The sequence below is a fragment of the Geotrypetes seraphini genome, chromosome 2, assembly GCF_902459505.1.
Source record: "Geotrypetes seraphini chromosome 2, aGeoSer1.1, whole genome shotgun sequence".
In the NCBI taxonomy this organism is placed as follows: domain Eukaryota; kingdom Metazoa; phylum Chordata; class Amphibia; order Gymnophiona; family Dermophiidae; genus Geotrypetes; species Geotrypetes seraphini.
In genome coordinates this window covers 300,411,462-300,438,521 of record NC_047085.1, presented here as the reverse complement: position 1 = coordinate 300,438,521, position 27,060 = coordinate 300,411,462, and the positions used below count along the sequence as shown (strand labels likewise).

Here is a 27,060-nt window from a genome sequence, read left to right as displayed (position 1 = left end):
AAAAGGACTGAAGCATTGAAATACTGAATTGCTGTTTAAAGAGAGTTTTGTTATATAAGTGACTCTATTTAAGAGAGTATATGGGAGTTTATTTTAACCAGTGATGTGTTTGTTTCTTCTGATCTTTTGAATATCGGAAGTCGGTAGCCTGCAGTGCAGGTTCAATATAGTCCTTCACAGGATCTGTGCAACACTGACGTTTTTTTAAAATCCATTAACAGTTTGTAGTCTTTGACCTTTACTTTTTGAATGTTTTTATGTGTTTGTGTGTGTGTGTGAATTATTATTTTGATCCATTCGGTCACTGGTTAAGCAGTGTATATTTTCTGGATCATTTATGGGAATTTTCATTTTATTCAGGGGTTTTTGGTCATTTTGTCATAACAGGAGCGTACTCTTTGTACAAAGTGTAAACTTTTTGTAAAGAGGAAGTGGATATTGGAGATAAATAGCAAACCAGGCCAGAAATGTCTGTCAACAAATTTATTCAGCGGCAGTAAATCCGAACTAACTAAATAAAAGTAGCCCATATATGTTTGAAATATGGCCGAGTTGGACCTTTAATTTTCACTTTTATATGTTGTGGTGAATAAATAGCTATGCACTATTTGCCAACCCCTGCTACAAATTAAGCCTCACCTTTATATTGTTCTTCTAATATTCCGCATCCTTGTTGTCTCAATTGTAACTCATGGCAAATGTGAATTGCTAAAATTGTGTCACCTTGAACCTTTCTAGGCACAGTGTGACTCAGAAATCACAGATTAGAATAGAAATTTGTTGACATATTTCTTGCCTGGTCTGATATTTTTATGCACCATCTTGGATCTTGCAGATTGCCTGCCTTCTTGCTTTCTCTGTAAAGCAGGGGTGTCAAAGTCCCTCCTCGAGGGCCGCAATCCAGTCAGGTTTTCAGGATTTCCCCAATGAATATGCATGAGATCTATTAGCATACAGTGAAAGCAGTGCTTGCAAATAGATCTCATGCATATTCATTGGGGAAATCCTGAAAACCCGACTGGATTGCGGCCCTCGAAGAGGGTCTTTGACACCCCTGCTGTAAAGAGTACACATTTTGCATGTGCAATGGGTCATAAGAACATAAGAACATAAGCAATGCCTCTGCTGGGTCAGACCTGAGGTCCATCATGCCCAGCAGTCCGCTCACGCGGCGGCCCAACAGGTCCAGGACCTGTGCAGTAATCCTCTATTTATACCCCTCTATCCCCTTTTCCAGCAGGAAATTGTCCAATCCTTTCTTAAACCCCTGTACTGTACTCTGCCCTATTACTCCCTCTGGAAGCGCATTCCAGGTGTCCACCACTCGTTGGGTAAAGAAGAACTTCCTAGCATTCGTTTTAAATCTGTCCCCTTTCAACTTTTCCAAGTGTCCTCTTGTTCTTTTATTTTTCGAAAGTTTGAAGAATCTGTCCTTTTCTACTCTCTCTATGCCCTTCGTGATCTTATAAGTCTCTATCATATCCCCTCTAAGTCTCCTCTTCTCCAGGGAAAAGAGACCCAGTTTCTCCAATCTCTCAGCGTATGAGAGGTTTTCCATCCCTTTTATCAAGCGTGTCGCTCTCCTCTGAACCCTCTCGAGTAACGCCATATCCTTCCTAAGGTACGGAGACCAATATTGGACGCAGTATTCCAGATGCGGGCGCACCATCGCCCGATACAATGGCAGGATAACTTCTTTTGTCCTTGTTGTAATACCCTTCTTGATTATGCCTAGCATTCTATTTGCTTTCTTAGCGGCTGTTGCGCACTGTGCCGTCGGCTTCATTGTCATGTCCACCATTACCCCCAAGTCCCTTTCTTGGTTGCTCTCATTCAATAATATCCCTCCCATCGTATAGTTGTACCTCGGGTTTCTGTTTCCAACATGCAATACTTTACATTTCTCAACGTTGAACTTCATCTGCCATCTCGCCGCCCATTCCCCCAATTTGTTCAAGTCCCTTTGCAATTCTTCGCATTCCTCTTTAGTCCCAGCTCCACTAAATAGTTTTGTATCGTCCGCAAATTTTATTATCTCACACTTCGTGCCTGTTTCTAGATCATTTATGAATATATTAAATAGCAGCGGCCCGAGCACTGAGCCCTGCGGAACACCACTCGTGACCCCCATCCAGTCCGAGTAGTGGCCCTTCACCCCTACCCTCTGTTTCCTACCCGCCAACCAGTTTCTGATCCATCTATGTACGTCTCCGTCCACTCCATGGTTCTTCAGTTTCCGGAGTAGACGTTCGTGAGGCACCTTGTCAAAGGCTTTTTGGAAATCAAGGTATATGATGTCTATGGGGTCTCCTCTGTCCATCCGTTTGTTAATTCCTTCGAAGAAGTGCAATAAGTTGGTTAGGCACGATCTCCCCCTGCAGAAACCATGTTGGGTTGTTTTCAAAAGTTCGTTTCTTTCCAGATGTTCATCGATGTGTTCTTTAATCAGTGCTTCCGTCAGTTTCCCCGGAACCGAGGTCAAACTCACTGGTCTGTAGTTTCCCGGGTCACCTCTTGATCCCTTTTTAAAGATGGGCGTGACATTGGCTATCTTCCAATCCTCCGGGATCATGCCTGTTTTCAAGGATAGGTTGCAAATTTGCTGCAGTAGTTCCGCTATCTCCTCCTTTAATTCCTTCAGAACCCTGGGATGGATTCCGTCCGGACCCGGGGATTTGTCAGTTTTAAGTTTTTCTATCTGCCTGTGTACATCATCAAGGCTCACTTCCATGGATGTTAATTTTTCTGCTTGATTTCCATTGAATATTTGTTCAGGTTCCGGTATGTTGGTTGTGTCTTCGTTTGTAAATATAGACGAGAAGAACATGTTGAGTCTTTCTGCGACTTCTTTCTCCTCCTTCACTGCTCCCTTCCTGTCTCCTTCGTCCAGCGGTCCTACCTCCTCCCTAGCTGGCTGTTTCCCTTTAACATATCTGAAGAACGGTTTGAAATTTCGTGCCTCCCTGGCTAGCCTCTCTTCATACTCTCTTTTGGCTTTTCGAACCACACGGTGACATTCTTTTTGATACTTCCTGTGCTCCTTCTGGTTCCCTTCAGTTTTGTCCTTTTTCCATTCCCTGAATGAATTTTTCTTATTGCCTATCGCTTCCTTCACTATTTTAGTCATCCATACTGGGTCTTTTGTTTGACCCTTTTTGCACCCCTTTCTGAATCTGGGGATGTGCAGATTTTGTGCCTCGCTCACTGTGTCTTTGAAAAAAGACCAGGCATGTTCTACTGTTTGCCATTTTTTGGAAGTGTTCCTAAGTTTCTTCCTTACCATTTCCCTCATTGCTTCATAGTTTCCTTTCCTGAAGTTGAAAGATGTCGCTATGGTTCTCTTTCCGTTCGGTATGCCTACTTCAACCTTGAACTTGATCATATTATGATCACTGTTTCCCAACGGTCCCACTACTTCCACTTCCTTTGCAGGTCCCCTTAGTCCATTTAGGATTAAATCCAGAGTGGCATTTCCTCTCGTCGGTTCTCTAACAAGCTGCTCCATGAAGCAATCTTGTATAGCCTCCAGGAATTCTGTCTCCCTAGCGCATCTTGAGCTTCCAAGACTCCAGTCTATCCCAGGATAGTTGAAGTCTCCCATAACAACTGTGTAATGAATTCATGCACTACTGGGAAAGGCTGTTCAGCCTTTACAAAGAGCGCTCACTCTTTGCAAATGCAGTCTCAATTATCTGATGAAAATGGGACTGACCCATTTTTGGATAAAGGAAAAGCTGGGTAATACGGATGAAATTAGTAATCCCTCAAACAATACATAAACAAAGGCAGTACAAGCAGGGTCACAATGGTGCTGTTTTGCAATAAAAGCATGGCATCAGGTACAAAGCAAATTGTCTCAGGTGGGCATCTTCCCTCTACGCTATGCCAGAAAATGGAAAGAAAAGCCATGCTTTTTAAAGCTGATGCAAAGACTTCACTGGGGGAGTCTGTTGGATATGCTGGATGGTTGGATTAGCGAAGGTTGGAAAATCGAGACTGTACAGTGCCAAGAAAAAAATACAAAATGTCATGGTTGTTTTGTTCATTTATTAATGACATGCAATGAATGTATGAAACACACCAAAAAAAAAAGTTGAAAATTAGGGAAAAATTGAACTGAAAATGACCTTTTTTCTCTTTCTCTCTCTCTGTGCAGATCATTACAACATAAGTTTTAATGTGATTTTCACAAAAAGGAGACAAAGTCAGTCCGGCTCTTGAGGGAATGCTGCCTACAGCCGAATCAGTTACTAAATTGACAAGAGCTGTTCCGAAAAGGAAAGAAATGTTCATCTATTCGCCACCTCAGCCAAAGGGGAGGGCTTTGTGGAAAGATGGATGACTAGCAGCCGAGCAGGGGAAGTGCTGCCAGCATTATGTAACTTTGAAATCGGACAGCATCTGGTTTCAATAAAACAGATTTCCCAAGTCTTCTGCGCTGGGTAATGAAGAGCAAGCCAGGTTACACGTCGAACAATCCTGGATCTTCCTATACCGGGATCCAAGGTAAGCATTTCTTGCAATGGATATATACAGTGCATGTCAAGAAAAGACCTGCAGGGAAAGAAAAGAGAGAGGAGAGGGAAAGATAAAAAGGAATGAGAATGAGAACTGAACGAAAAGGCTTTTGCTTCTTTGGAAGATACTCTTCCACTCTTCTGCAAAGGCTTTTTTGCAAGATATGCAGTAGCTGAGCAATGCAGGGTAGTGGGAGTTCAAAGCAGAGCTGAGTGCACTAATCAGTAATTGTTGGAAAGGAGACATGTGCATAGCATAGCGAAAGGGATTTTATATTTAAAAAAAAAAAACAAACAAAAACAACACTAAAGTGTAACATTCATAATTCTATTTCCTCTTGGGTAAAATCTAACTGCTTACTCTTACTAGTTTGCTTTCAGAAGAAGGCATTCTGTTACAATTACTGGTTTTCAGAAAGCAAAGTAACGAGTTCCAGTTATTATTTTAGTAACTCTGGATTCATGGACAAAGGAAATGTAATCACCTCAGCAAGCTTTAATTCTGATGTTAAGTTCTCAAGGTCCTCTTTGCAGGGAAGACATAAGGAGGATTGAATGGAACTGATTCACTAATATGAGATCTGGAGATTTAACATTCACTTCAGCTAAAACACCTGCCTTCCATATGTCCTTCTTTTCAGAAAGGTTAAACCACAGGAAATTTAATGCCAAAGCATAATTAATGGTTAAAAGATTGCAAACCAAATAGGCATAGAAGCCCAAGACACGAAAAATCTATCAATTACTGAAAGAACTCACAGACACCAAACCCTACCTAGCCAAAAACGACAATCTTCCCCCCCTCAGCCACCTTTTTAGCTGAATACTTTAAAAACAAAATTACAACTGCCAGGACAAACTTCGCAGGAACCCCAACATACCTAGAAGAGATCTAATGCCCCCCACAGAAAAAGAATCAGCTGCAGCAGATAGAACCTTGTCCCACTTCTCCACAATACAATGGTCCAACCTTAACAAACTCTATAAAAAATACAGCCACGCAGCTTGCGACCTCAACCTATGTCCTTCATACCTATTAAAAACCTCCAGCCTGAAATTCCGTACTCTCCTCATGCAATGGATACAAACCATGCTCACAGATGGCCTTTTCCCACAAGACCTCTAAGAAATCATTGTCACCCCGTTCTTAAAAGACCCAAAAGGAGCAACAGATCAACCATCCAACTACAGACCCATAGCCTTAATTCCACTATATGTCAAACTAATAGAAGGCCTCGTAGCTAACCAACTACCTAGAAAACCACAATTTGCTCCACCCTATACAGTCTGAATTCAGAACCAACTTCAGCACTGAGACACTACTAGGCTCCCTTCTGGACAGAGTTAGACAACACCTCAGCACAGGCAAAAAAAAATGCTGATTATTCAACTAGATCTCACCGCAGCATTTGACCTGGTAGACCACGACATCCTGCTACAAATACTAGATACAATAAAAATCACAGGCAAAGTACACACATGGTTTCAAGGATTCCTACAATCCAGGACCTACAGAGTGAAGACAAATAAAGAAAAATTAGAACCGTGCAGTGGCGTACCAAGGGGGGGGCGGGAGGGGCGGTCCGCCCCGGGTGCCAGCCCTGAAGGGGTGCTCCCGGCCTTGACGTTCAGTCCCCCCACACCCCCGAAGGACCGCTCGCCCCACTGACCTTCCTGCACCACCTGTGAAGCAGCAAGCAGCAGGATCGCGAGGTCAGCTATCCCTGAGCTGCTTGGGCGCTGCTTCCTGCGCCGCGGTCCCGCCCCTCCTCTGACATCAGAGGAGGGGCGGGAACGCGGCGCAGGAAGCAGTGCCTAAGCAGCGCAGGGATAGCTGACGTCGCGATCCTGCTGCGGCTGCTTCATAGGTGGTGCAGGAAGGTCAGTGGGGCGAGCGGTCCTTCGGGGGTGGTGGGGACTGAACGGCAAGGCCGGGAGCATAGGTAGTGCTGCTTCATAGGTGGTGCGGGGAGGCCAGGGGGGCGAGCGGGTCCTTCAGGGTGGGGCGGGTGGGCAGGCAGGCAGGCCTTCAAGGGGGAGGGGGGTGACAGGCAGGCAGGCCTTCAAGGGGGGGGACAGGCCTTCGGGGGGGTGTGCAGACCTTCAAGGGGAAGGGACAGGCCTTCAAGGGGGGGGGCAGGCAGGCCTTCAAGGGGGGGGGACAGGCCTTCGGGGGGGTGTGCAGACCTTCAAGGGGAAGGGACAGGCCTTCAAGGGGGGGGCAGGCAGGCCTTCAAGGGAGGACAGGTCTACAAGGGGGTGGGCAGGCCTACAAGGGGGTGGGACAGGCCTTCAGGGGGGGTGCAGGCCTTCAAGGGGGGGACAGGCCTTCAAGGGGGGGACAGGCAGGCAGGCCTACAAGGGGGTGGGACAGGCCTTCAAGGGGGGGACAGGCCTTCAGGGGGGTGCAGGCCTTTGGGGGGGTGCAGACCTTCAAGGGGGGGACAGGCCTTCAAGGGGGGGACAGGCAGGCAGGTCTTCAAGGTGGGGGGACAGGCCTACAAGGGGGAGGGATAGGCCTTCAAGGGGGGGACAGGCCTACAAGGGGGTGGGACAGGCCTTCAAGGGGGGTGCAGGCCTTCAAGGGGGGACAGGCAGACCTTTAAGGGGGGACAGGCCTTTGGGGGGGACCCTGGTATAGAAGTACACGGAGGGAAGGGGGTGTTCAAAGAGACGTGCATATGCCAAACTTTGGGGGAGGAATGAAGAAATAATGGGTCTGAAAATAGAGGAGAGGGAGAGAAATGATGGACCATGAGATTTAGGGAGGGAAGGAACTGAAAGGGAGAGAAATTGGACACAAGGGATGGTGTGGAGGAGGGATAGAGATACTGGATAGGAGGGTAATTGGGAAAAGAAAGGAAGAGATGGTGGACTCTGGGGTGGTGGGGAAGGAGGGAGAGATGCCGGATGAAAGGGTAGTTAAGAAAAGGTGGATCTGTGGAGGGAGATGAAAAAAAGGAAAGATACCAGACTTCCTGGGGAGGGAAGGGAAATGGAAAGGGAGGACAGAGTTGGCAGATGGATGGTTAGCACGCAGAAAGAAGAAAGATGGAGACCCTGGCAAGCAAGTTATCAGAAGAAAACCAGAGCCTTGGACCAACAAGATTTGAAATATAACCAGACAACAAAAGGTAGAAAAATTAATTTTATTTTCTGTTTTGTGATTATAATATGTCAGATTTGAAATGTGTATCCTGACAGAGCTGGTGTTGGACTGCAAACGTGAGCTAGGATTTAACAGAGAGAGGAAAAGTCCTTTTTGTTTCTTTATTTTATTTACACCACAGCGCCAGTGTGGTTAGGAGAAGCCAAAGGGGGTGAAAAAGCTATAAAACCCACCAAGAGTTTTGAAAAAAATCACCCAACTGGGCAGGAAAATCGAATTTAAAAACCAATTCAATAGGCTGAATCGAATCGAAATTTTTTTTCCTGAATCTGGCAGCATTAGTTTGCGCTACTGTCTTAGACTTTAGGACCTGGGATTGGGGAGAGATGGCATCCTCAGTACTTTATAATGCAAGTGAAACGAGGATTTGGTCAGACTTTTGAAGGGTCTGCAGAAAAAAAATATTGTATAGGCCGGGGACATGAAACAGCAGGAAATGGGAACTTTTCTTCCTTCTATTTTTGTGAATGGAAAGGCTGAGGATGTCAGAGAGTTCAGTTAAAATATGTGCTTTATAAGAAAATATAATAACGCGTTTTATAAAGTTTATAGCATAGCTGGCCTACCCAGTGAGGTGTTTCTAGTGGTGGTGGTGGCAGCGTGTCAATGTATTGAGAGGAAGAGGTGGTCTGGGAAATTCTGCTGAGCAAACTTCGGGCCCATTTTCACCCCCCAGTTAGTCCACTCCACTCAACTGGTTCACACACTGAGTGGGTCTTTGGGTGTTGTTTTGGGATCTCTTCCAGTGGTTTATCAGTATCTCCTTCTGGTCCAAGGAAGGAAACTTTGTTATCCTTAGCATTGACCTACAGAATATGTTTGTAACAGCGCTGCTTGTGTGGCATTAGGCTATGTAGTGATCGAAAGAAAAAAACAGACCTTTGCACATTTTTGCACTATATGGTGGGTGTATGAGGAGATTCACATTTCCTGCACAGCTAAGTCCATGTGAAGTTACCTTGTGCTGTATTTGACATCTAGCAAGGTCTCTGTTTGAAAGGAAAGATCTAAACTTAAAAATTAAGTGGCCAGAAGTTATGGTAAAAGCAGATAGTGTAGCTAGTTTTAAGAAAGATTTGGACAAATTCCTGGAGGAAAAGTCCATAATCTGTTATTAAGACATGGGGGAAGTGTCTGCTTGCCCTGGATCGGTAGCATGGAATGTTGCTACTCTTTGGGTTTTGACCAGGTATTAGTATCCTGGATTGGCTACCATGAGAATGAGCTACTGGGCATGATGGACCATTGGTCTGACCCAGTTAGGCTATTCTTATGTTATGTTCTCATCTGTAGGGGCCTTTGTTTTCACTTCTTATTTTAATGTATTTTTTTTCTGGGAACTTATCAGTGTTTTTTATAATGGGAACAAAAATGGAAGAGAAATAATGTGTGTGGGATGAGGGGGTAACTAATTTCTTCAGCTAAATAATTCAATCCACTTCAAACAGACATAGGAGAACTCACGCACCATTCACACACCCTCCAACCAAAAACGTCAAAAGAAAAAAACTGTTCGACAACCTCCTAGCCTTTCGAGCTGCAACACTCGACCCCCAACTCTACAACCAATTGACATCGACCACATACTGCAAAACCTTCAAAGAGAAATAAAAACCCTTCTATTCAAAAAACACATAAAACCGAACTAACACAATCAGAACTGTCCCAAGCATCACCTGCAACTACTCCATATGTACTTCTGATGTCATGACAATTCAGACATAATTTATGTTATGTTATGTTATGTTTGGAATATAAGAAAATTTTCACTGCCTGTTTCTATTCTGACCATTTATTCCGTTTCATGGTCATTACAAAAAATATTATTTTACATAGGGGGGGTGTCAAAAAAATGATGGGCCCCGGGTGCCACATACCCTAGGTACGCCACTGGAACCGTGGTCCAACCCCTGTGGCGTACCCCAAGGATCGCTATTATCCCCAACACTCTTCAATCTCTACATTGCATCCCTCGGCACCTGCCTAGACAAAATAGGCTTAACCTCCTATAGCTATGCAGACAACATCACCATTCTCCTTCATTTTGATCATCCAACGCCCACCATGCCAGACACACTACACAGAACTCTAGAAACCCTATTCTTAGGTCTCCTTGACTAATATAACATCCTATATCTCCTCTGCCCCGCAACAATGATAAAACAACTACAGACAGTACAAAACACTGCCCTGAGACTAATTTATTCACTAAGAAAACACAACCACATCACCGAGGCATACCTCTACTCACACTGGCTCCCAATTCAAGCAAGAATACTATTTAAATTCTACTGTCTATTATTTAAATCCATAAATGGTGACAGCCCAGCCTACTTGAACAACCGCCTAATCCAAATTACCACAACCAGACACTGGAGAACCCAGACACCATTCACATACCCTCCAATTAGAGACATCAAACAGAAAAAATTGTATGATGGCCTTCTAGCTACACAGGCAGCAAAACTAGACCAACTCTCCAATCTACTAATCGCGAACCCAGACTACAAAACTTTCAGAAAAGAAATAAAAACCTTGTTATTCAAGAAATCTATGAAGACTAACTAACATTGTATGAAACATTTCAATCCTCTGAAGCAACCCGCTCTACTCTGTAACACCTCTGGACATGTCCAGAAATCCTGTTCTGTAATCCGCCTTGAACTGCAAGGTAATGGCAGAATAAAAATCACTAATGTAATGTAATGCAATCCCTACAGAGATGTTCCCTCCAGTGGCATAGTAAGTGAGGGGGTAGACTGCCCTGGGCGCCATCTTGGTAGGGGTGCCGGCACCTCTCCACCCCATGCCATGCTCATGCCCTCCCTTCCATGCCCCATGCACCTCTTTAAATTTTTGACAGTGTGAGCAACTATTCTGGTCTGCTGCTCACACCGGCCTAGTTCCATCTGAAATCACTTCTGGGTCATGGGGCCAGGAAGTAACATCAGAGAGAAAGCCAATCAGAGAGAAAACCATAGAAACTGCTCACGCTGGCAAAGATTTAAAAAGGGGGAGGGATGGCATGAGTGTGGTGAAGGGGGCGCAGAGAGGAAGGCATCACTGCCCCAGGCACCTCCTACCCTTGCTACATCACTGGTTTCCTCTTCCTATGGCTAAGGGGTACTAAATAGGTAAATTCAGTTCTATTTAAATTTGTTCACCATGGATTTAAGTGAGAAACATACACACATGCGCGTGCACACACACACGCACAAATTTTTTTATATATTTTGGCCTTTCATATAAAAATCCCCCCATTAGAGACCATGCTGCAAAATGAACATATGCAAATCTTGCAGATTATCTGATGAAATATTCTCAACTTGAAAGTTTTACCACCCAATATTCAGCACTATTTAACCAACCAAGAACAGCTCCTTACCGGTTAAATAGTGCTAAGCCAGCTGAGTGCTTATGTTCTCCACAAGATAGCCGCTGAATATTAGTGCTTAGCAGTTAGCAGGTAGCCATCTATGCCTTGCGACTTAGCCAGCTATCTGAGAAATTTAAAGCATTAGCTAGCTAAATTTGGTGGACAAATTGGGCCACGTTAATAGCTGGTTCCATGCCCCTCCCCAGGCCATGCCCCATTTTAAAATCTACATGGTAAAATATATGCGCACACAGCCTAGGAATGCTCCTTGACTGCAACTTGTTGCATTCCATATCTCTCAGGTAGATCTTCCTCATTTTACTACCTGTGACAACTACTTTTCAGAATCTGACTTCACCCAATTACTCTGTGCGCTAGTACTCTTCTGCATGGATTACTTCCATGCGCTATTCAATGGTCTCATGGCGAAGAAAGTACAACGTCTCCAGTGTATACAAAATGTGGCGACTAGGCTTCTAAAAAAACACTCTGTGCCCGTGACCCTGTCCCCCAAGCCCTAGTGTCGTCTCACGTAGCCAAACATGTCTTTAAGGGCCTGATGCTAACGTTCAAATTCTTGCATGACATAGCTCCGGGCTACATAATGGCTTAGCTTCCTCCATATGTGCCAAACAGGTTCCTCTGCTCTCAGGATGAAATACGCCTCAAAACACCCCCTGGTCATTCCCTTCAACTGCAAAACCACCAAACGATGTTCCTACTTCCACTTCATACTGAGCCACTAGAATCGACTGCCCCTGCAAATCATATATTGATCAGCCCTTTTCAGTTTCAGACTAGAGTTCTGAGGAGTTCTCTTGGGCACAAGTCTAGCTTTAAGGCTGGGGTTGTGACAGTAGCAACAACTTTTCTTCACTCCATATTCCTTTGTGTTCCCCTGTGTTTCTGATATTGCATCTGGGTTCCCAGAATGCTGTGGTTGGCCTTGTTAAACAGGTTAAGGATAAGTCCCTGAGTTCCACTGTCTTCAGCTTCAAGTCCCTTCCCAATCTGGGAATTCGGATGTCAACAACTTCAATTATGTTTTCTCTGTCTCTTCTTCCTTAGGGCACACTGGGCTTCTAAAGGGCAGCTATAAATCAAGCTGACCAGCCCTGATATTACTATGGGAACAGTTCTCTCCTTTTCTTGTAATGCAACAGAGGAAATCTGCAGATCAGACTGGCAAACCCTGTGCTGATTAGTATCCTTCCACTGGGTATAGTAACCCACTCCTTGATATTCTACATGTTCCTTGTGCATCTTCTGAGCGAGGAAGACCTGGTTTCTCCGTTTATTAGAATTTAATACTATCTACAAACTAGAACACTATCAAAATTGTGTACATGTATATTCAAGTACAGTAAGTATTTTTCTGTCCCTGGAGGGCTCATAATTTAAGCTTGTACCTGAGGTAATGAAGGGTTAATTGACTAGCCTAAGATCACAGGGATCTGTAATGGGATTTGAACCAGGCTCTCTTAGTTCTTAGCACACTGCTCTAGCCATTAGGCTGCTTCTCCTCCTCTTAGTTAGGGTTTACCTCCAAAACCTCAAGCTCAAATGGTATTAAGTCTTTTAGATATGATTGCCATCTTCTCTGGAGCAGGAGCCCAGAATAAAGCATCGGAAACAATTATGACTAATCTCCTTTGTGACATGCATTCCTTTCTCCATACATGTAAGATCACTCTAGTGATCCCATTCAATCTATCTTTAGCTTTTGATCTTGTTGACCATAATTTTCTCATTCAAAGACTTCTGATTTTGGACTCTTTGGCATAGGGTCAAAAGAATTCATCACCTTCCTTCATGATCAAACCTTCCCAGTCACTATTCACTCATTCTCCTCCTCAGTTCATCATTTCCACCGTGATGCACACCAAAGATCTATATTCACACATTTCCTCTAAGCCCTTTTGCTTCTGTTAAACAAAACTAGGAAATCTCCACTTATTTTTTTATGCAGATATTTCCTTGTTTGCACCATTACACTACACCTCACCTGATTTCTCTTAGGTTCAGCTTTGTCTATACAAGGCTGCGCATTGGCTTTCTTCCAATAGCCTCATCCTCAATTGCTTAAAAGCAACTGCTTGTTTCACTTGGTTGTATTTTCTTGAAAATTTAATAAATACGATTAAAAAAAAGCAACTGCTTGTTGTATCACTGGCTCATAGCACTGCAGTATGATTGCACACATCCTGGTTGACTATTGCAATTCTGTTTATGCTAGTCTTAATATCACCAAACAGTTACAATCAGTCCAAAATATTGTTATCCATTGTTTCTGCCATGCAAACAAATTTGATCATGTCTCCCTGCTAGAAAATGACATGGGAAAAAAAATTATCACCATTCCCGCCCCCGCCCCGTCCCCATCCCTGACCTGACTGCAACACCCCTGCCCCCAGACTGCAACCCCTCCTGCCCCTGCCCTGTCCCTGTCCTGTCCCCGCGAGCTCAGTCCCTGTCCCTGTCCCATCCCCGTGATCTCAGTCCCCGTCCCTGCCACATCCCTGAAAGCTCAGTCCCTGTCCCCACCCTGCAAACTGTCAGAACTCACCTGCACAAGCCTCGAATAGTTATGATTTTATACTAAACTTATTTTATTATAGTATAAAAAGAGACAATATTCTGTACAATTGTCATTTTATAAACACAAATAATACAGAGCAAGGATCAACATAACCCCTGTCTCCCCTCCTTTTCACAAATATCCCCTCCACTATTGTGAAAACTGAACTAACCAAATTACTACAGAATGCTACCTAGAAAAATCAAGGTAACAGAATACTTCAGTCACACATGGCAGAAATAGTGTTATGGGAGAGCAACTAGGGAAACTGCCCCCTGGTCAGAGAGAGAGCCCTAAGCCAGCTGGAAGCTAAAGAAGCACAGCCTGGGCTTTGCGGTTCCCAGTTATGTCTAATACCAGCTCTAGCAGGATACATATTTCAAGTCTGAAATATTCTAATCACAAAATATAAAATAATTTATTTTTTCTACCTTTTGTTGTCTGGTAATTTTATTCTTCAAACCATATTGGTCTCAGGCTTTGGTTTTGGGTTCCTTCTGTCTTCATCATGGCATGGCTGGCTCCTGAAGGTAAAATAAGCCCAAGAGGAGTGGGGAGGAGATGCCGAGTCTGACACAGGTGCAATTTTTTTTTACCACAGGAGCAAGACTTTTCACCGCTTCCACGGGGCAGTGAAAGGTCTTGTCCCCGTTCCTGTGGTAAATGTCCCCATTCCTACGGATTTACTGTGGTGACCATGGTTTACCATGGTAAATGGTCCCTGCTTCTCTACCAACACCACTGGCTTCCCATTACTTACCAAATTCAATTGTATAGTACTAGTACTAGCTCACAAAGCCTTTTGCCCAGGTTGGCCTTCCTACTTTGCTTCCCTTCTCATGCCCTATAAGTTCTCCTTTCTACTCTGCTCAGTAAACTCCTTCCAGCTTTTTATACTTCTGCCTTCTCTGGCCTCTCAAGAATCTTTTTTTGGCCCCTTCCCTATGGAACTAGGTCTCTCAGTCCAGCTTCAGGCATTCCTTACCAAGTTTAAGATTGCTCTGAAACCCTAGCTTTTCTCCTGGCTTGACTCTTGCACTCACCTTTTATTCCTCGCTTTCTTTACTCCTTTTTTCTGTTCTGTTTTTGAATTGGCATTCCTTCCATTACTCTTCTCTATATAAGTTTGCTCATTTCTTTGTTTTGCCCCTATGAAAGATGGTATATCAGATTTTATTACACGTTATCCTCCACATGTTTAGAGGTTCATAGATCAGCAGTACTGGGAATGTAAATTTAAATTGCCACTAATCTACCTCATGCCTCTAAGGCTGGAGTGTCAAACTCAATCACATAAGGGGCCGAAATCTGAAAAAAAGGCTAAGCCGCTGGCTGAATTTTTAATTAAGATAATTAGGGGTCCTTTAATTAAGGTACACTAACCGATTTAGCGTGCTTTAAAAATGCATCTTAATAAAAGGACCCCTAAGTGACTAAGGCTTAGTCTTAGTAGAAGTATAGGATTACAACGTCTCCAACCCATCAGCTCTGTGGTGTAAACAAAATAAATATTGTAATCACAAAACAGAAAATAAATTATTTTTTCTACCTTTTGTTGGTCTCAGGCTCTGGTTGTCTTCTGATAACTCGCTTGCCAGAGTCTCCTGCCCATTTGTCGTTTTCTTCTTTCTCCGTGCCAACTATCCATCTTCCATCTCTGTCCTCCCCTTCCATTTCCCTTCCCTCTCCTGGAGGTCTGGCATCTTTCCTTTTTTTTGTGTCCATATCCGCAGCTGCAGCGATGGGCCCCACCATCCCCAGATCCACCATCGGTCCTTTCCTCAACTACCCTTTCATCCAGCATCTCTCCCTCCTTCCCCACCACCCCAGGGTCCACCATCTCTCTGTTTCTCTTCCCAACTACCCTCCTATCCAATATCTCTATCCCCCATCCACACCATCCCTTGTGTCCAACTTCTCTCTCTGTCTGTTCCTTCCCTCTCTCCCTCTCCTCTGTTGTATTTCTTTCCCACCCCACCACACCCTCTACTCAGTCCAGCATATGCACATCTGGACCCCTTCTTCTCTCTCACCTGGTACTTCTACACCAGGGCTTGCCCCTGTCCCAAAGACCTGTATGTTTATCCCCCCCCCCTTCTTCTTCCCGGTGTCACCTTCAGATTTTGCCCACAGTTCCTACCCTCCCTCCTTTCCGGCTTCTTGGTCTCCTCTGGCCTGCCGGCATGAACCGCTGCTGCTCTTCACTTGCGTCTGCCTTCACCTGGCCTCCTCTTCAAAGCAGCCTACTGAGGATTGCCGGCTGGCTGTAGCAAACCTCACAGGCTGCTGTCCACCTTGGTGGCACGTTCCCTCTTACATGATCCCGCCCCTCCCCTGACGTACAGGATCTTGTCAGAGGGAACATGCTATCAAGGTGGACAGCGGCCTGCAAGGTTCTCTACAGCCGGGCTGCGATCCTCAGCAGGCTGCTCTGAAGAGGAGGCCAGGTGACATCAGACGCGAGTGAAGAGCAGTAGTGGCAGCAGTGGTTTGTGCCGGTGGGCCAGATTTACTATAAAATTTAAAATGTCTGGCGGGCCAGAGTTTGACATGTCTGCTCTAAGGGTGGGTGAGACGGGACTTCACAGCTCAGGACAGAATATGGCACCCTTTTCATTAGAGTTCATCTTTAGAAAGGGACACACACACACACTCTGACACCCACACCCACAGTGACACCCACACACATACACTCTCACTCTCACTCTCTTTTCCTTTGTATAAAAGGGCCCATCAGGTACATCCAACCCTACAAATATGTCAGCTCTATATGGAAAGATTTTATTCAACTAACATAAAATACTCTCTCAGCAGCCATCATGTTGGACATTATACAGCTCACAAGGAAGGATTTATTGAAAACATGCAAGATAGCTTAAACAGGTGTGAATTCATATAAATGGCAGTGAGGGGGTGGAAAAGAGCAACTAATTAAGATGAATAGCAATTGTTGCATATGCCAGTATTTTAATGCTTATTTTGTACAAACTCAATAAAAGAGAGCCAGGCTTTGAAGAGTTTACTGCTCTCAGGATGTAACTGACATGTTCATTTCTTCACGGTGAAGGCTTCCCAGATTCTGGAACATGATGAAAGTTCATCTCTAGTAGATTGCATTTTCTATGGCTTGTGAAACTAGTTTATATTTCTGTGAATAAATATATCTACTGAAAGTGCCAAGGTATTAGAAGATTCAAAGTCTGTATGTGTTGGGGGTGGGGGTGGGGAGTCATTGAGCTAAATTTACATCCATTTAAGATGCTGGTGCCAAATCTAAAACTTTGCTAACAACACATAATGAAACAGAGAAACATGATCACATAACATAACATAATATTGTGCTTATTAACCGTGTAACCAGAAGTTCAACGCGGTTTACAAAAGATTATAAAAATAAGCATGTTACATAAAATAAGATGGTTAGTTAGTCAGTCAAATATTTAGAGAAGAGATAGGTCTTTAGCTGTTTTCTAAAATGTCTATAGGAACGAGTTGTAAGCAATAGTATTTGAAAGTCATTGTCATGAAGAGCTGCCTGAGATGCCAAAGTGTGGTTAAGAAATTTCTTACTCATACAACCTTGGACAGATGGAAAGTTAAACAGAGGATGAGTTCTTCTACTATGTCTATATGAAGGCAAAGAAAATCTGTTGACTAGGTAAAAAAGGAGCTACACCATAAATAGCCTTATAACAGAAACAGCCAAATGACCCATCCGGTCTACCCATCTGCAGTAACCATTATCTCTTCCTCTCTCTAAGAGATCCCACGTGCCTATCCTAGGCTTTCTTGAATTCAGACACAGTCTCTGTCTCCACTGCTTCTTCCAGGAAACTGTTCCAAGCACCTACTACCCTTTCTATAAAATAAAGTATTTCCTTAGATTACTCCTGAGTCTATCATCGTTTAACTTCATCCAATGCTTAACTTCATTCCAGAGCTTCCTTTCAAATGAAAGAGACTTGATTCATGTGCATTTACATCACATAGGTATTTAAACGTCTATCATATCTCTCCTCTTCTGCCTTTCCTCCAAAGTATACAGATTGAGAACTTTAGGTCTGTCCCCATACGCCTTATGATGAAGACCATGCACCATTTTAGTAGCCTTCCTCTGGACTGTCTCCATCCTTTTTATATCTTTTTGATGGTGCGACCTCCAGAATTGTACACAATATTCTAAATGAGGTCTCACCAAAGTCATATACAGGGGCATCAATAGCTTTTCCTACTGGCCATACCTCTCCCTATGCTACCTAGCATCCTTCTAGCTTTCATTGTTACCTTTTCAACCTGTTTGGTCACCTTAAGATCATCACATACAATTACACCCAAGTCCCGCTCTTCTGTCGTGCACATAAGTTCTTTATCCACATGCAATAGTTTAGACTGTACCATTCCCTCGGGTTTTTGCAGCCCAAATACATACCTTGCATTTCTTAGCATTAAACTTTAGCTGCCAATTTTCAGACCATTTTTCAAGCTTCACCAGGTCTATCTTCATGTTTTTCACACCATCTGGGGTGTTTACTCTATTGCAGATTTTGATTTCATCTGCAAAGAGGCAAATCTTACCCGACAGCTCTTCCACGATACTGTTTATAAAAGTGTTAAAAAGAACAGGCCCAAGAAAATGTCATACCCCAAACTACCCTTGCTTCTACTCTAATCGCCTCTCTTTGCTCAATTCTACCTCTCCCTGGACCTCCAGTCCTCCCTGGTGCTGGTTCCAGGGCAGGATTAACCAATAGGCCAAGTAGGCACGTGCCTAGGGCCCAAAATGGTCAGGGGGGCCCGATGAAGGAGGGCATCAACATTGTTTTTCCCAAATGGCGATGGGCCCTTACAGCATCGATCGGCAACGCGACCCCCCCCCCCCATCAACGGAAAGTAAGACAAGCAAGCAATGCGGATAAGAAAGGCAATGGGAACTGTAATTGTGCAAACAGTGCTGCTTGTCCAAAGCTTCCCTCTGACGCAGCTTCCTGTTTCCGCCTGGGTGCATGGTGGTGTGGGGTGGGGCAGGGGGGCCCATTGTACCTGGGTGCCTAAGGGCCCTCAACAAATTAATCCTGCCCTGGCTGGTTCTAGTTCTAAGTAAATGGACAATAACATTTTATTATGCAATAGAGTGAGTAGGGTAGACACAGTTCCCTTAAGTGCATTCTCCCCCAGCGTAATATTAAAAGAAAGCTAACTAGACTTCTGAGTCAGAAGGCTAGGATCCAGCTGGTGGGAGTTAAAACTGGAGAAGAAACAGGACAGGGTAGCCCAGAGTAGGGAAAAAGGGCCTTAAGAATATTTACAGCTTAGGCTGCAATCTCTGATTATAATCCCAAGGCAGGAGAGCTGCTTAGCCTGTGGCTACAGTATTTGAAGTTGGGAAAAGGTAGGAAGATTAGAGTTCCTGGGACAGTTTCCTAGCCGTGGCTATGGTGTCTGAAGATGAGCCAAGGTAGGAAGACTATATTGTGGAATTGGAGGTTGGGCCTGCTAGAAGATGGTCAATGTTGGTGTGTGTACAAATGACTTAAGCTGAAATTGGGCTTTGGGAAACCTGACAGAGAATTCATTTTATTGTGGGAAACTGAACTTTCATTAGATTGCTATCTATATCTGAACACCAGATCTATGACAAAAAAACAGACCCTCAGTACCTTTTGCATGAAAATAAAAGAATTACTGCTCTGAATTACCCTTCTGCTGACTGTGTGCATGAAAGCTTCTGCCCTGCTGCCTGTTCATGCTATCACATCTTTGTTCTCTAGTTCCAGCTCCTCTTTCTTTTATGGTCTTTGATTGGGTTAAATTTGTGTTGTACCATGCCAACAGTAAATTTTTTAGCAATAGATGATCCCAGTTGGGAAAAGCAGGCAAGAAAGTGCAGTTTTTTTCCTGCCACTAACTACTTGGTCTTTTGCTAAAAGACCAACAGGCCTTAGGAGAAAGCAGAACTAGCAGTGCAGGAGAGAAGAGTACATTCTACTGGCTTTCCCTTAAAGCTTTGAGTTGTATCACTAGTGGGCATCAAAGAAGAAATTAATTATATGCAAACTGAGATAGGCATTCAGTTGGATTGCTGGCAATAATAACTGCTGGTTGAAAGGTCATGCCAGTTTCTGGTTTCCTGTAATAAAATCTGATTAAATTGGATAAATGTTGATTGCATGGCAGTGCTACTATATATCTCTGTAATAGATTAAGGGTTTTTCCCTCCCCCATGCAAATGTTATGCTCAGCTTTTTTTTAGTGGGAACAGTGGTGGGTGGGGCTACCACTTGCATACACAACTTACATAATATTGTATGCAGTGGCATAGCGAGGGAGGTTGGTGCCCGGGGCAGTGGCATTCAGCATCGCCACACTGTGCACCCCTCCCCCACTTTTCCCCACCACTTGGGTGCCCCTCAGTGTACCTTTTGAAATGTTCACCAGCCTTTTCCCCCTTCTGATGTAACCAGGAAGTGATGTCAGAAGTCAGCTGAAGCCAGTGCAAGCAGCTTGTGGAAGATGCTGCTAATGCCGGAGAACATTTAAAGAGGTCACGGGGGGGTGGAGAGGAGGAGAGGTGCTGGCACCGGTACCCCCATGAAGACGGTGCCTGGCCTGGTCTGCCCATCCCACCCCCCTTACTATGCCACTGACTGTAAGCTACATGTGCTCTTGCAACATTTAGGTGCCCACAGTTAGACCAGGTCTATGGCTGGCATAAATATAAGATGCCCTAATAATGGGTTAAGCCAGACATGGGCAACTCCGGTCCTCGAGGGCCGGAATCCAATCGGGTTTTCAGGATTTCTCCAATGAATATGCATTGAAAGCTGTGCATGCAAATAGATCTCATGCATATTCATTGGGGAAATCCTGAAAACCCGATTGAATTCCAGCCCTCGAGGACCGGTTGCCCATGTCTGGGTTAAGCTAACATTCTATAAGAGCGTTTGGACGTCCATGTATCAATATAGATCTCACTGCATGGCATTGGGACACCCATAAGGAGATGCCCTCTTATAGAATTGCTTCCATAGTGTCACAACAATTATAGCAGTATCCAAATAGTACCACGAAAAATCCATATATACAGTACTTGCACATTTACAAGGCTGCCAGTAAACATATGAGTTCCTTTGAATATTGACCTGGTTGTGTTTTTAGAATTATTATAAATACAGTAACAGAAGTATTAACAAATATTAAAACAAAAAAAAAATAAAATAAAACCTGTGTAATCTGCCTAGGGGTTTTCAGTAACACACAGAGCCAGAACAATTTTTGGTTCCATAACAGATGCAACATATGCTCCATGCGTATACAAAAGGAGCCCAATTCTGTAGACATAAATCTGTTTTACTGAGATGATTTTAAATTGAAAACTGCTGCTACTGTAGAATGTATTGCTCAGCTGTATTTCTTTGGCACTGTAGTCATAAACCTAGTCTCTTTCTTTCATTCCATTAGCATGGTTGGCGTTATTGGGGGGGGGAGGGGAGGGGGAGGTAGGAAAATAGATGGCACCTGGAAAGGAGGATGAATATACCTTACTGGAGAATTTGCTTTGCTGGATCTCAATAAATTCATGCCCTATGTGAACAAGGAACTCAGTGACAGTTTAAACAGTAATGCACACCAGCAGCAAGACCTCTATAACCTCTTGTAAAACATCTATAAATATTCTATACCTACACAAAATGGCAGGTCTGGCTACGCCACTGCTAGATAGGTTTCAGTAAGAGGCATATTAAGAACATAAGCAATGCCTCCGCTGGGTCAGACCTGAGGTCCATCGTGCCCAGCAGTCTGCTCACGCGGCGGCCCAACAGGTCCAGGACCTGTGCAGTAATCCTCTATTTATACCCTTCTATCCCCTTTTCCAGCAGGAAATTGTCCAATCCTTTCTTAAACCCCAGTACCGTACTCTGCCCTATTACGTCCTCTGGAAGCGCATTCAAGGTGTCCACCACACGTTGGGTAAAGAAGAACTTCCTAGCATTCGTTTTGAATCTGTCCCCTTTCAACTTTTCTGAATGCTCTTCATGATCTTGTAAGTCTCTATCATATCCCCTCTAAGTCTCCTCTTCTCCAGGGAAAAGAGACCCAGTTTCTCCAATCTCTCAGCGTATGGAAGGTTTTCCATCCCCTTTATCAGACGCGTTGCTCTCCTCTGAACCCTCTTAAGTAATGCCATGCCTTCTTAAGGTACGATGACCAATATTGGATGCAGTACTCCAGATGCGGACGCACCATCGCCCGATACAATGGCAGGATAACTTCTTTCGTTCTGGTTGTAATATCCTTCTTGATTATGCCTAGCATTCTGTTTGCCTTCTTAGCGGCCGCTGTGCACTGTGCCGTCGGCTTCATTGTCATGTCCACCATTACCCCCAAGTCCTTTTCTTGGGTACTCTCATTTAATAACATCCCTCCCATCGTATAGTTGTACCTCAGGTCTCTGTTTCCCACATGTAATACTTTACATTTCTCAATGTTGAACATCTCGTCGCCCATTCCCCTACTTTGTTCAAGTCCCTTTGCAATTCTTCGCAGTCCTCTTTCGTCCGAGTTCCACTAAATAGTTTGGTGTCATCCGCAAATTTTATTATCTCACACTCTGTCCCTGTTTCTAGATCATTTATGAATATATTAAATAGCAGCGGCCCGAGCACCGAGCCCTGCGGGACTCCACTCGTGTCCCTCCTCCAGAGTCCAGTCCGAGTAGTGGCCCTTCACCCCTACCCTCTGTTTCCTACCCGCCAACCAGTTAGTAAGAAGTATGAATATATAAATAGAATGTAATTTGTTATAGTGTGTCTCTGAAGTGTTTTGTGTGATAAATGTAAATTTTTTTATTTTGTATGTTAATATGTAACTCGCCCTGGATAAGGGCGGATGAGAAATAAACAAACAAACATAGACAAATGAGGGCAGATCAAGACCAAATGGCTGCCCCTTTAAAGCATCCACTATCTCCTCCCCTCCCTAAGAAATCTCGCGTGCCTACCCCACTCTTTCTTGAATTCAGACACAGTCTCTGCCTCCACCACCTCTTCCAGGAGACTATTCCATGCATCTACCACTCTTTCTGTAAAAAAGTATTTCCTTAGATTGCTCCCGAGCCTATCACCTATTAACTTCATCCCATGTCCTCTCACTCTGGAGTTTCCTTTCAATTGAAAGAGAATCGTCTCATGCATATTTATGCCACATAGGTATTTAATAGAAATAACCAGATAGCACTTCTGGGCTGGCATTGACATTGGATGTTCAGTGATGGCTGGCATTTGTGTACTGGCCCTGAATATTCAGTTTCATTTAACTGTGGCAGCTGGTTCTGTATGTAGTCACTGGCTGCCACAATTAAATATCAGACTCTGTTTTTAAGTCATTTTTAATTCTTGGAAATGAAGTTTGGTGTCACAGATAAGAATGGAGCTACATAAAAGAAATCAAAAACAAAATCATAAAACTGTAGATGTAAGACTGGAAAATATGTCAATTATCTCTTGTGGAAGGAGGAAAGACTCAGATCATGTGTCCATTTTCATATGCCAGCCCACTGGCCATTCAACTAATGTGGACAATTTCAATCACTGGCCATCCTCCACCACCCTTAATTAAAGTGCAAAAATTATGCTGTGCAAACTTGCATTGATAATATATAAATAATATCAAAAGTGTAAAAACCACTTATCTTGATAATGTCAGGCTGCTTGTTTTAGACTCATTCTGATTCTGACGAGCTTGTTTTGCAATATCTTCTTCAGAGAATCAGAGAAACCATAATAATAATAGTAATAATAAACAGTTTATATACCACAGGACCGTGAAGTTCTATGCAGTTTACAATGATTAAAAATGCTACAAAATGAGTAGAACTGGCAGGTTAAAACTAGTGAATAGCTGCTCTAAAGATCAGTTATTGTGGGAAAGATTGTACAAATCAACTGCCTAAGTACTTCAGGAACAGGTGGAGAGGCATAATAAAAAAAATGTCTAAGTCCCCTTTGGCCTAAGTCCTTAAACGTTCAAAGCAGAAGCAGGGAAAGTGTCCATAACCAAAACAAATGTCCAGGGAATTATTTTTGTAAAATCATGTTTTGTTATGTGACTAGCATTCTTTAGAATTTAATTTCTATGAATGAATAGAATGAAAATGATATAAAATTATTTGTTTGTTTTTATGTGCGTGCGCTGAAGGAAAGTGGAAAGAGAGTGGGCTGAGGACGCTGAAGGGAAATGGGAAAGAGAGAGTGGGGAGAAGACGCTGATTTATAAACTGACAATTATATAGAATATTGTTTCTTTTTATACTTTAATATAATAAGTCGAATATAAAACAATTCAAGGCTTGTGTGGATGGAATCAAGTGGTTTGTGGGGATGGGGACTGAGCTTACAGGGATTAGTCCAATAAAATGGTATTTTCTTATTTCTCATTATTTGTTTTATTCTTATTTGTTAATTTGTAAAGTGGTGATTGTTATGTATCAGTTTTTTTCAAATTTACATCGACTGTCTTTATATTTTGCACAGTATTAGAGGACATGTATTACTGTTTTTGTGGTGTTGTGGTGTTGCATTGTATGCAGAGTCTGGTTTCTTTGCGATTCAGTTTAATTTTTGTCTACATATTTCTATTTTTAGTTTGTGATTATTCCATATTGGGCGGGGGTGTATCTGTCTGTGTGTATGATAGGGACATGGTTTTCTGATAGCATCGATTGTACAGGATCAATTGACTGTGTAGGATCTGGCTTGTTTAGTTTTACAATGTATATGTTGGTGCTCTAGTGCTCACTGCAGTGTTTAAGATGCTGCCTTATCCTAGGTATATTCTTGTTGTGTGAGATGTGGATTGTTACTAAAAATCATATTTTTCATATAGATGGGGGGGGTGTCAAAAAATGATAGGCCCCGGGTGTCACATATGCTAGGTATGCCACTGGTTTTGGAAATCCATGAAGATACCCGGACAGTCCTCTAAAAAGAGGACATGTACGGGTTTTCCTGGATATCTGATAACCCTACATGCTTGTAGAGGCTAAGTAAAATGAATCTAAAAGCAATAGTGGTTTTCCAGTGACTGACCTTGTCAGCACTTGAAGTGACAGCTGACATCATAATGCCACAAAGAAGCTAATTCCTAAAGAACGTGTTATCCAAATTAGAGTTACCATATTTTTTATGGAAAAAAAGAGGACACATGGCCATGCCCTGTTCCACCCCCAGCCCCAGGCCCGTCCAATTCCATCCCCCAGTCCTGTCCCCACACAACCTCATCTCCTCTTCTTCCCGGAGCTTGGGGTTGTGTCTGGAAGGCCTCCAAGCATTTGACACAATGACATCACAAGCATTCCCTCTGCTATGCTGTCCAATGACATTACATTGCACGTGCATTAGGGGGAGGGGGGAGGAGGGGCAGAGCAATTCTCCCATGCTGACCCAACTCACCTTGGTCCCCAACACCACTGGTTTGAGTAATGACTGCTCCTGTTGTTAATAGAGCTGCCTGTTATCAAATCTTTAATTGGATCTGCCTGGTGGATTTTCCCTTTCTTTTTTAATACATGGAATATATCTAGTCTGGGCTTCCAGGATAGTATTTTTGTATATCATCCATGCCTGATGTAAATTTTTGACCTTTGCAGCTGCTCCTCTAAGTTTCTTTTTTACCATTCTCCTCATGTTATCATAGTCTCTTTTTTAAAAGTTAAATGCTATAATATTTGATTTCCTGTGTGAACTTATTCCAGGGATTATAGCAAATCTGATCATGTTATAATCACTATTATCAAGCAGCTCCAGCACCATTACCTCACCCACACCAATTTATGCATTCAGCTAAGCACACCAATTCATGCATTCAGCTAAGAACTAGGTCTAAAATTGCTTTGCCTCTTGTCAGTTCCTGAACTAGCTGCTCCAGTTTGATGTAGCAGAGCAGTTACAGGAGGATAGTTTAAAGGGGTACAGGAGTTGTATGGGGGCATATCTTTTAGAATAGGGGCAAGTTTTGAGAGCAGAGAATGGGGCAAGGAAGATTGAAAAGTCAAATTCCTTAACTGCTATATTTCAATCTATGTAAGCTTCTATAATATTTTATTTATTTAAAAAATATAGATCTCTCACTATCCTACCATTCTAAGTAAGTTACAATATAAATATGCACATAAAATCTAAAGACATCTTATTGAAATGCACTGGTAATTCTTTTTTTTGGGGGGGAGGGGAGGGGAGGGGAGGGGAAAGAGTATACAGTGGTACCTCGGTTTACTAGTGCACCGGTTTGCGAGTGTTTTGCAAGACGAGCATGGCTCGATATACGAGCACCCCCCCCTCCCCGCAATACGCCCCCCCCTGCGATCCGGCACCCCCCCTGCCTCGAACTGGCACCCCTCCCGCCATGATCCGACCCCCCCCCCCGACACGATTGGGCACCCCCCAGACACGATCCGACCCCCCCGACACGATTGGGCACCCCCCCCGACATGATCCGACCCCCCCCCCCGACACAATTGGGCACCCCCCCGCCGCTTCTTACCCTCATCTGGGCACTCTTGAAGATCAGCCCTCGTCTGCTGGGCCTTGAGCATCTGAGCATGCTCAAGGCCTGCGAGTTCACGTTCTGAATGTGAACATGAACTCGCAGGCCTTGAGCATGCTCAGATGCTCAAGGCCTAGCAGACGAGGAGTCCAATCTTCTAGAGTTCCCAGATGAGTGTAAGAAGCGGCGGGGGGGTGCCCAATTGTGTCGGGGGGATGTCGGATCGTGTCGGGGGGGTGCCCAATCGTGTCGGGGGGGGTCGGATCATGTCGGGGGGGTGCCCAATCGTGTCGGGGGGGGGTCGGATCGTGGCGGTGGGGTGCCGGTTCAAGGCAGGGGAGGGGCCTGATTGCAGGGGGGGCCTTCGAGGGGAGCAATGCCGGTTCTCAGGGGGGAGGAACGCATCAAAGCGAGTTTCCATTATTTCCTATGGGGAAACTCGCTTTGATAAACGAGCATTTTGGATTACGAGCATGCTCCTGGAACGGATTATACTCGTAATCCAAGGTACTACTGTACTTCTCTGGAAGCCCTAATTTGATATGGCCTATTTTCCCATTAAATGTTTCCCATTTAACTGTTTTTAACCAACATACCAAGTTTCATCCCATTCTGTTAAATTTTCTGTACTACATCAGGTAGAACTCTATTTCCAAATGTCTATTTGTGAGGGGTGGGGAGGGGGGAGGGTTTTTTTTTCTAAGGAGCTCCCAGTCTGCTTTAGCACATGTTTGAACTTGATATGTCTTTTTACCAATTTTTCTCTCATGCCAAGTTTCATTCCATTCCATTTTCAGAGTTATTTTGCCCCCAGAAAGACAGACATTCTTGACCCACTTTGTAAAATTTTTCCCATCTGTTAGATTAAAAAGCATTTTAA

At 43.8% G+C, this 27,060-nt stretch overlaps 1 protein-coding gene across 1 annotated transcript in view; it reads left to right on the top strand.

The window, feature by feature from the left end:
* Positions 1-27,060, top strand: part of C1QTNF6 (C1q and TNF related 6) — a 151,660-nt gene that overhangs the window by 82,026 nt on the left and 42,574 nt on the right. Inside the window, exon 3 of the mRNA XM_033929889.1 lies at positions 4,157-4,506. The gene's annotated coding sequence lies outside the window, so the exon portion shown is untranslated. The remainder of the gene's footprint in view (positions 1-4,156; positions 4,507-27,060) is intronic.